Source organism: Aplidium turbinatum, chromosome 16, assembly GCF_918807975.1.
Source record: "Aplidium turbinatum chromosome 16, kaAplTurb1.1, whole genome shotgun sequence".
Classification (NCBI taxonomy): Eukaryota; Metazoa; Chordata; class Ascidiacea; order Aplousobranchia; family Polyclinidae; genus Aplidium; species Aplidium turbinatum.
The window spans coordinates 15,894,868-15,905,785 of record NC_137487.1 but is presented as its reverse complement, the minus strand read 5'-3'; positions in this window follow the sequence as shown (position 1 = coordinate 15,905,785).

Below are 10,918 nucleotides of genomic sequence, written 5' to 3'. Positions count from 1 at the left end.
AGTGTAAAAAAATGTCAAATTGGCAATTGACCCTTCTAATGTTGAAGGAACAACGGAGTTGCGCGTCCCGTAATATACCGTCCCTAACAAAATCTGACAAATATTCACATGCTGATGACCTGACCATTTTGGACTTCTGAATCTGACGAAAACTGGCAATCATTAGAAATGACGTTAAGCCAAGATTGGCGACTAGACTACGTCGGGATACCTCCATCAATTAAAACTGAAGTTCAGTCAAACTAGTAAAATTGTATCGCCAGCCTTCCATTCCAAAAACAGAAAGACAAAACCTGACCTGAAAGTGACCAACAGTAGTCTAAGAAATTGCTGTAGGGACCTGATAATATCCCTGGTTTTCAACCTTATGCAAAACGTTTTTCTCCTATAATATTTGCGTTCCAAAACTCACGTGTTATGAGCAAAAAAATGATAAATTGTTTCACTCCCGCAGTGATTCTGTTCAATAGCGATTGATCGCTTTCAATTTTTTCAGTTTTAGCAAAACGTTAGCCTACATTATGACGTCAAATCGGTGATTTCATCAATAATAACTTTTAAGAAATATCGTCAGTTTTAAGTTGCTGTGAATTAAGTAACGATTATCACTGGTCTACACAAAATTTCAGGTTTGGGTTTTGACAACTGATTTTAGCTAATTTTGGGGCGCTGAATCCGAAAATGAACTCAGATTTTCTCTATCACATCACGTTTTTGAGATATGAAATATCCCTAATTTTTGAAAAAAATCAATTTTTGCCCCCCCTCTGTTGTCAAAACAAGGAATTCTGATGCAATAAACACTGTTTTACCTGCAATAATCTAGCTTTGATTAACAAACAAGCATTCTATATTATATTCACACAAATTTGCGTTGTCTTTATTAAAATTTCATGCCTTGGAATAAAAAATAGGCATGCAAAAGAGCAACCATAATAACATCAAACGCTACATTATGCTGACGAACATGTCCATAGGACAGTGACAAGGTATTTTCTGAATTATAGCCTACAGTTCACACAATATGCACATAGACATTCCAATGGAGTACAGAAATTCTGAAGACACACACAGAAATAGCAAAGTGCCAAAATAAAGATTGACTCAAAGGGACTTGGGCAGGGCGAGTTCAGAAACAGTCAAAAAAAGAGCTTTCATAAATATGAACTCTTCACTTATAAGCTTAAAAAGGCTCTTTTGAGGGACTTTCTTTTATGAGCAGCATCTGGAATTTCTCTTTTAAAACTACAACAATAGTCGGCCATCATAACAATCCCACCGACCTTGATAACGTTCCTGCATAATTTTAATATCCTGGTGGAAACGTTCACCCTGTTCTTCACTAACTTTCTCAAGGTTTTCTGGAAACTCATCCGCATGGCTTTTCAAATAGTGAACTTTGATGCTCATCCTGCATCCCAAATCTTCAAAACTAAGCAGTAGCTCCGTTAAAAGATCTTTATAATTTTCTGCTTTTCTGTTTCCCAAAAAATTTCTCACAACAGCACCGAAAGCATTCCAAGCTCTAGCCTCGAGTGGCAACATTGATTTTACAAAATTTTCATCCTTTAACAATTGCCTGATTTGTGGTCCATTGAAAATCCCAGCTCTTTTTTTCTCTTCACTGAGACCAGGAAAAGCATAACATATATACTTAAAACACTCTCCTTCATGATCCAAAGCTTTTACATATTGTTTCATGAGACCAAATTTGATGTGAAGAGGAGGCAAGAGGATCTTTTTGATATCAACTAACTGATCACGTATGATATTTTTGTCTCCAGATGTCAAGGTGAGCCTTGGAGCCCACTCTTCTTTGTTCCAGTGTTGATCCTTGGCCCTGCTGTCCCAGTAGCATAGGAAACATGGGTATTTGGTGTAGCCACTTTGTTGCCCCAGCAAAAAGTTCACCATTTTTAAATCTACACAGATGAGCCAACCATGCTCATGGTACTTTAACTTTTCAAGAACGGTTTTGATGTTCTGATACTCTTCTTTCATTGTCACCGAATGTCCTATCGGAATAGAACCGTACACGTTACCATTGTGAAGTAGAACACACTTCAAACTTCGTTTGGAACTATCAATGAAAAGTCTCCATTCGTCTGCATCATACTGTGGTAATCCCATTTCTAGAAGAAACCCTTCTATATTGTTGCAATAAACGAAATTGGCCCCTTGTTTAAAAAGTTGGCTTTTTTGGCCCTTTTTGAACGTGCAGTTGGCTCCTTGCCAAATTTACATCTGGTAACCCTGCTGCACAGAGATAGCAGCTGACCCACAGATAACGCCTGAGAAGCCAAGACAGGGAGTTCAAGCCAGCATGGAAAAACTCAACGCTACCAATCTCCACTATGTCCTATTACGATTATTATCATAACAGGAATTTTTTTTATTTTAAAGGAAATCTGAACCAGTTTATGAATTTAGTGTAAAAATATCTCTATGTTTGAAAGTTTATAGCTGTCAGAAAATAATTATATTTGACATTTTACTGCACTAAAAAGGGTAAAAATTGGTCAATTTCATTAATAATGGCAACGATAGAAAGAAAACTTGATGTGATAGAGAAAATCTGAGTTCATTTTCGGATTCAGCGCCCCAAAGTTAGCCAAAATCAGTTGTCAAAACCCAAACCTGAAAAAAAAAGTTGAAATTTGTAGACCAGTGTTATTATTTAATATCTCCGCATTTCATCTCTATGACGAAATCTTCCCACAGTTCACTTTTGTTGTTTTACAATCAAAGGCTAAACATATTAGCCTATTGAAATTTGCCAATTTTAAATTACGTAATTACTTACCTTTTATTTTGAAAGTGCTTTAGGCCTATATACCTTCGCACAAACAAGTTTTACAGTTTTACACATACACAATTCAATTAACAAATTTAAAATCTAGTCATTCCTAAAAACGCCAATTCAAAGAATTTGTGTTCTAAATTCTGCAATTCAAACTCACAAATAAAAAAATTCCTTGAGACACATTTCGTTACCTCTGTGTCATCGAAGCGTAGTCACGCCAGCAGCGGTTCTGCTGTCATCAAGGGTTATTAAACTTTCAATAAAAAACCTACAACTCATGCATTGCCATCTTTCCCAGACAGTAGAGTAGCGTCTAAGAGGCACGTGCCCCCAGGCCCGTAGTTGCCGGGGGGGGGCTTGGAGGGGAAATGCCCCCCAAGCTCAAAGCTTTTAGTTATTTCTTTGTAGAAACATAAGCATTTTAAAACGTTTGTCTGACAATCTGCTGCGTTTGGGACGCCTAATGTCCTTTCCAAGCGAAAACATGCGTTCCACAGCCGCGCTGGATGGTATTGGTGTGTTGTATTTCAAAAACATGCCTTGAAAACGTTTACTCTGAAAAGTATCACTATTTTATGCGTGCTGTGATGGTTTAGCATATATAGCCTAAATCTTTTAGTGAGGTCCACTGCACCAACATCGCTCTTTTCAGGGGCACAGAGCTCTTGAAATAAAGTATCTTCAACCTCTGTGATGACATTCATTAATTTTTTCGCTTTTTCACGCTGATTCTTCGTGCTCGATACTGATCCCTCGTGCTCTTTGTTTCAAAGTTCAAAAAATCCACATTTTCAACTGCTTAAAATTTTTATTTTTTGTCCTGAAAACACCAGGAATGGCATTTTAGACCATATAAAAGTGCAAAATTTTCTGGGGGGGCATGCCCCCAGACCCCCTTAAGAGGCTCGCGCCTTCGGCGATTGTCCGTTCCTGTCACTTTATGACGTCATATTTAACATTACCATTTACAGCACCCCCATGGCCAAAAGTCACGAGCCGCCACTGGTGCATAGCCTTTTACTTCGCAACAGCTTTTGAGCCCCCCCCCCCCCCCCCCCAAGCTAAAATGTATAACGACGGGCCTGCCCAATCATTTTGACGTAGCCAAACCAGGGATATCTAGAGAAGAGGATATGAAGGCTCGCAACGATTGCCTTATTCTCATGAAACTACCACGGCGGTAGTTTGTAGTGCTTTAAACATGTAGTTTTTTTTAAAATCGTTGAAAGTTTTGTAGTGCAGCTGGTACAATGAGCTACAGAAGACAGTTAGCAAATGTTACGAAGAGCATATTTAAAGAATACCTACTTGTTTACACAGACAGTTGAAAAGTTACCAGTAGCCGGGTCCCACGAATTACCCATAAGCCCCATAAGTACCCATAAGTACCCATAAGCACCATTGGTCGCGTCGAATTACCCATAAGTCACGTCGAATTACCCATAAGCCCCATAAGTCGCGTCGAATTACCCATAAGCCCCATAAGTAGCGTCGAATTACCCATAAGCCCCATAAGTCGCGTCGAATTACCCATAAGCCCCATAAGTCGCGTCGAATTACCCATAAGCCCCGTAAGTCGCGTCGAATTACCCATAAGCCCCGTAAGTGGCGTCGAATTACCCATAAGCCCCATAAGTCGCGTCGAATTACCCATAAGCCTGTATAGTGTAGAGTGTAGTCTATAGCGGTCTAGAAGCCTAGTAGTCAGCTGCATAGCCGAGTGGTGAGGAGCACGGGCTGGACGTTCCAAAATATAGTTCGACACCGCTCAAGAGCAGGACACTTGAAGGCATGCCTAAAGGTGGACACAAAGATTGGCTTCGTTGCCTTCCCGTCCGCTTATGTGTAATCTGCAGTTTGCTGCAGCAGATGGAGTGTTTTGTCCGATAAAACACCTTAACATTGGACAATTTTCCCTATGAACCAGGTGACTGCAGCATAGCAATCGTTCTCGCACTCAGCTAGAGACTTAATTCTTGCTTTGAACTTGATAATAAAGAAAAAAAAGAATAATGGCAAGGGTGGGAATCAAACCCGTGTCACCAAATTCAATAACCTTTGCCTTAACCACTCAGCCACGCAAGAGCTCGTAAAATCTTCGCTTAATTTGTTTATATGGGTAATGTTTCGAGAACGCTCACAATATTATCAGTTTAGTTTGTTTTTATTTCTGACCATCACAACGAAAAAACAATACACGACAAACTTAGCACAGATCTATAAAAGGTAGAAGCGACAAAACGCGGACGTTATAACGTGCACAATACCAAAGCCTGCAGATTACATATACGCTGACATGAGGCGTAAGTAATTCCACGTTGCTTATGGGTAATTCGACGCGACTTATGGGTAGGGTTGCCAGATGTTCACTATTTTAGTGAACAAATCACTATTTTAAGAAAATGTTCACTGTAAACTATTTTGCTAATAGTGATAGTGAACATGTTCACTATTTTGACAATTAATTTTTGTCTACAATTCTGTCAATATATTTTAGCCAATAGCCATGGATTAACCAGTGACTATACACTTCTGCTGCTTAGAAAGTAAAAGCACATGAGTCTGGTGCTTTGAGGAAAAACCCCTAATATGCTACCCCAGTGTAATTTCGCCAAAACCAGGCTTGGCCAGCACGAAGTCCAACAGTGGAGTGTACACTGTACAGCCTAGGTAGCTGACAAACTGAAAGCCACTAGCCTGAGCAACTAACAGCCTAGAAGTTTGGCCATTTAACTGTTTGCTTATAGAGTGTGTAGGCCAGCTACTCAATCATGTGTGATGTGGCTAATAAGTTAAGAATTAAGATCATCGCTGGAAAAGTGGACTAACTTCTTTCAGAAAGAAACTGTACCTAAATTGTTAAAATTTGTCCAGTATACAATGTCTATCCCTGTATTTAATGCCAATGTTGAGAGAATTTTCAGTGTTATGGGTAACATATGGACAGATGAGCGCAGTGGCGTAGCCAAGGGGGAGTGTTTTGGGGGTTACTACCCCCCCCCCCCCCTTTGTCACGCGTGTGACATATTGAGAATGATGCTTTCAGTCTCTATGCCTCAAAACAAAGTTTGCCTAATTTTAAACGAAACTGCATTAAAAGAACGAGTTTTGCCAATACCAAACATTTAAATATCTCAGCTGGGAATTAGCAACAAGAAAACATAGAGACATAGCTCTATTACCGAAAAATGCCCAAGAAATAATGATCTTATCCTTTTGCTATGCCACCAGACAGCACCATTTTACAGGAATATTTATACCCACATTTTGGTTGAAAATGCTCTCAGAATGCACCAAATTCAAAGTCATTTTTCAAAATTTTCTGGGGGAGGCCCCCCAGACCCCCCGCCACTGGGTGTCGCCTTTGGCGGAGACGCCGTCGGGCCTCGCCCGCCAGCCGTCAACCCCTCCCTCTTTCACAATTCCTGGCTACGCCACTGCTTTGAGAACATTGAGGATGCGGTCACGCGCTTTCAAAATGTTCATTATTTTGAGGAAAAATATCTGGCAACCCTACTTATGGGGCATTTGGGTAATTCGACGCGACTTATGGAGCTTATGGGTAATTCGACTCGCGTCGAATTACCCAAAAGGCGCGTCGAATTACCCATAAGCAACGTGGAATTACTTACGCTTTCATGTCAGCGTATATGTAATCTGCAAGTCGCTGTTGCGACTTGCGATCGTGTCACTTGTTTGTTTGTTTGTTTGTCTTAAACTGATTGTCCTGCTTTGGTATCATGCACGTTATAACGTCCGCGTTTTGTCGCTTCTACCTTTTATAGACCTATGAACCAGGTGACTGCAGCATAGCAATCGTTCTCGCACTCAGCTAGAGACTTAATTCTTGCTTTGAACTTGATAATTACAGAAAAAAAGAATAATGTCAAGGGTGGGAATCAAACCCGTGTCACCAAATTCAATAGCCTTTGCCTTAACCACTCAGCCACGCAAGAGCTCGTGAAATCTTCGCTTAATTTGGTTTATATGGGTAATGTTTCGAGAACGTTCACAATATTATCAGTTTAGTTTGTTTTTATTTTTGACCATCACAACGAAAAAACAATATACGACAAACTTAGCAGAGGTCTATAAAAGGTAGAAGCGACAAAACGCGGACGTTATAACGTGCATGATACCAAAGCAGGACAATCAGTTTAAGTGACACGATCGCAAGTCGCAACAGCGACTTGCAGATTGCATATACGCTGACATGAAGGCGTAAGTAATTCCACGTTGCTTATGGGTAATTCGACGCGAGTCGAATTACCCATAAGCCCCATAAGTCGCGTCGAATTACCCATAAGCCCCGTAAGTCGCGTCGAATTACCCAAATGCCCCATAAGTCGCGTCGAATTACCCATAAGCAACGTGGAATTACTTACGCCTCATGTCAGCGTATATGTAATCTGCAGGCTTTGGTATTGTGCACGTTATAACGTCCGCGTTTTGTCGCTTCTACCTTTTATAGATCTGTGCTAAGTTTGTCGTGTATTGTTTTTTCGTTGTGATGGTCAGAAATAAAAACAAACTAAACTGATAATATTGTGAGCGTTATCGAAACATTACCCATATAAACAAATTAAGCGAAGATTTCACGAGCTCTTGCGTGGCTGAGTGGTTAAGGCAAAGGCTATTGAATTTGGTGACACGGGTTTGATTCCCACCCTTGCCATTATTCTTTTTTTTCTTTAATTATCAAGTTTAAAGCAAGAATTAAGTCTTTGGCTGAGTGCGAGAACGATTGCTATGCTGCAGTCACCTGGTTCATAGGGAAAATTGTCCAATGTTAAGGTGTTTTATCGGACAAAACACTCCATCTGCTGCAGCAAACTGCAGATTACACATAAGCGGACGGGAAGGCAACGAAGCCAATCTTTGTGTCCACCTTTAGGCATGCCTTCAAGTGTCCTGCTCTTGAGCGGTGTAGAACTATATTTTGGAACGCCCAGCCAGTGCTCCTCACCACTCGGCTATGCAACCGACTACTAGGCTTCTAGACGGCTATAGACTACACTCTACACTATACAGGCTTATGGGTAATTCGACGTTACTTCTAGGTAATTCAAGTCAAGTCAAGTCAAGTCAATTTATTTTGTTTTAACAGCGCCATATATTAACAAATAATCAGAGTAAAATGTAATTGTCAAAACAATGCATTGTACAACTGTTGGTTAGATTATGGCGCAATCAGGATGGTAGCGAAAGACCATAAGCAGACCATAAAGACCATAATCAATGCTACTTATGGTGCCTATGGGTAATTCGACGCGACTTATGGGGCTTATGGGTAATTCGACGCGACTTACGGGGCATTTGGGTAATTCGACGCGACTTATGGGGCTTATGGGTAATTCGACGCGACTTATGGGGCGTATGGGTAATTCGACGCGACTTATGGGTACTTATGGGTAATTCGACGCGACTTATGGGGCTTATGGGTACTTATGGTGCTTATGGGTACTTATGGGTAATTCGTGGGACCGCCAGTTTAGCCTAAGCTGTTTTTTTAACAAAGCTTTTGCAGCAGGCTAGATGTAAAGCAAGTATATGGGTAGTTGAATTAACAAGCAACCATGAGCATGCTGTGAATATCCAGGCCTGATTCTAATAGCGCATTGCAAATTATCATAACAAGATTTATTAAACTACTATCGGTGCCAAGTGTCATTTTAAGATAAACACAGATTATATACGATAAACAAAAGCCCTTCTATTGTCAGGCGTAATAAAAGCCTTCTTATCCCCTTACCAAACTCCTGGTCCATATCGAATTTGAAAAAACGAAAAATAAGGTCATTGCACATGAAAACGGTAGGCTCTTTAACGTATAGCCCAGGGGTGGGCAAACTACGGCCCGCGGGCCGCATGCGGCCCGCGAGACCATTTTATGCGGCCCGCCGGCACTTGCAGAAACTCCTACTTATCACTTATTGTTTTAATTAAACAGGTTACATGACAAAATATTATTCCCTTTACAAGTGTGTTTTTTTTTTCTCTTCACTTTCAGTGCGTGCCAACATAGTTGATGAAGAGTGGAGGTTGGACTTTAGGTTTGCCATTGATATCATGGAAAAGTTGAACGAATTGAATGTAAAACTTCAGGGCAATGGTTTATTTGCACGCCAGATGTACGTCCACGTTATATCATTCCAAATGAAGCTTTCATTGTTCCCCAGACAAGCTGGTAACAACAGGTTTTGTCACTGAGGTTTTGTCACTTTCCTTTGCTGAAAGAAGCAAACATTTCTGGTGAATTTGCAGCAAAGTATAAAGTTCAGTTGGATACCTTGGCTATCGAATTCGGCAGTAGGTTCCAAGACTTAAAGAACCTGGAACAGCAGTTTAATATGCTCAGCTCTCCATTCACTACAGAAGTTTATTCGGCTCCTGAGGATTTACAGCTGGAACTGCTGGACTTGCAAGCAAATAATGACTTGAAAGAGAAGTTTGAGTCAGATTCATTGCCTGACTTTTACAAGTCATTGTCTGACGATTTGTTTCCAAACTTAAAAAACTTTGCTGCTAAGTTTTTGACACTGTTTGGATCCACATACATATGCGAACAATCATTTTCTTGTTTAAAAATAAACAAGTCGAAGAACAGGTCTTTGCGGACAAACACCAACTTGCATGATGTTATGAGGATATCTACCAGCAAACTTGCTCTCAATTTGCAGAAGATTGTGAAAAACTGTGAACAGTTGCACAAGTCTCATTAACTTTTGTGATGATGATTGCACAGCTTTAAACGTAACTGAGTGTGAAATACAAAAATTGTGTTTAATATGAATATGCGTTTATTTACACACCGGGTAAATTTTCCTACTTTGTAGGCCTAATGAGAGTATGCGGCCCCCAGGCTGCAACATTTTTCAAATGTGGCCCTCAGTACAAAAAGTTTGACCACCCCTGGTATAACCTATCACTTGTCGAAGAGTGCCTGTTTTTCAACGTGAAATTGCTTTGTGTTTTAGTCACAATTTTCCTTATAAACTCCATTGATTGCAGTCATTAAGATCCTTCTTGCACTCAGTTCAGTTGCCGAAGAAAAATAGTAGGCTATTAGCAGAGGGTGGGAATCGAACCCACGAAATTACTACTCCTCTGCCCTAACCATTAGGCAACGCTGGTTGTGGCGAGGCATTCAGTTAAATTTCTTTGTATCCAAAAAATCACGTGATTCTCGCGACGAGATGAACATGTCACGCATGATTGCGTACCTTTTCGACAAGTGGAATACGTTAAAGTGACCCATGAAAACAGCCAATATGAAAATATCTCGAATAGGGGAGGATGAGGTAAGTTGAGCCACTTTTTACTTAAACTTCTACTAAGCAAACCGCTTGGTTTACAATAAAAGTGAAAGTGGCAGCATAATAGTTGATGCTTTGGCCTTAATTTAACAAAAATATTTTTTTCATAACTTATAAGAATATTGAAAAAAAACATGTTTTAAATATTACGTCATTTTGGCTCAACTTACCTACCCCACGTGGTAAGTTGAGCCGGGGTGTGAGGTAAGTTGAGCCACTCGTTTAAGTTCAATAACAAAAGCTGTAGCGATGGTAGCCTACATATAAAATGCTATGCAATACATGTGTTTACAAAATTATTGCCCAGCTATTTGTCCCGAATTGTAACATGGACTGTGACGCAATGATGACGTCATCATTGCGATGCACTGTCATACTTGAGCGACAATCTCTCATTATTTTTTCTCTATTCACTAACTCGTGTTTTCGCTGCTTGGCGAAAACGTGGTTCGGCCTTTTACGATGTGATAAATCTATGGGACGGACGTATTAGAGTGTGCAGTGACTATTCCACTTCACAATTGATCCAGTCTCTTGTTGACGATATGTAATCTTCACTCAACACATGTGGAAGTTGAGTCGAAAATTAGAAAGAAGACAGGTTGGGTAGCAGTTAATACATAGCTGCTACCAGGAAGAAAGAACAACATGTGAAAGGATAAATTTATTTTGTTGCGACTGTTCGACTGGAAATTGCGCACTTCCCAGCCGACAAATCTGCCACTTTTTCGTTGATTGAACGTCAACAGACGTTGAATCAATGTAGTACTAGCAGATCGTGTTAACTGAGCTGCATAAC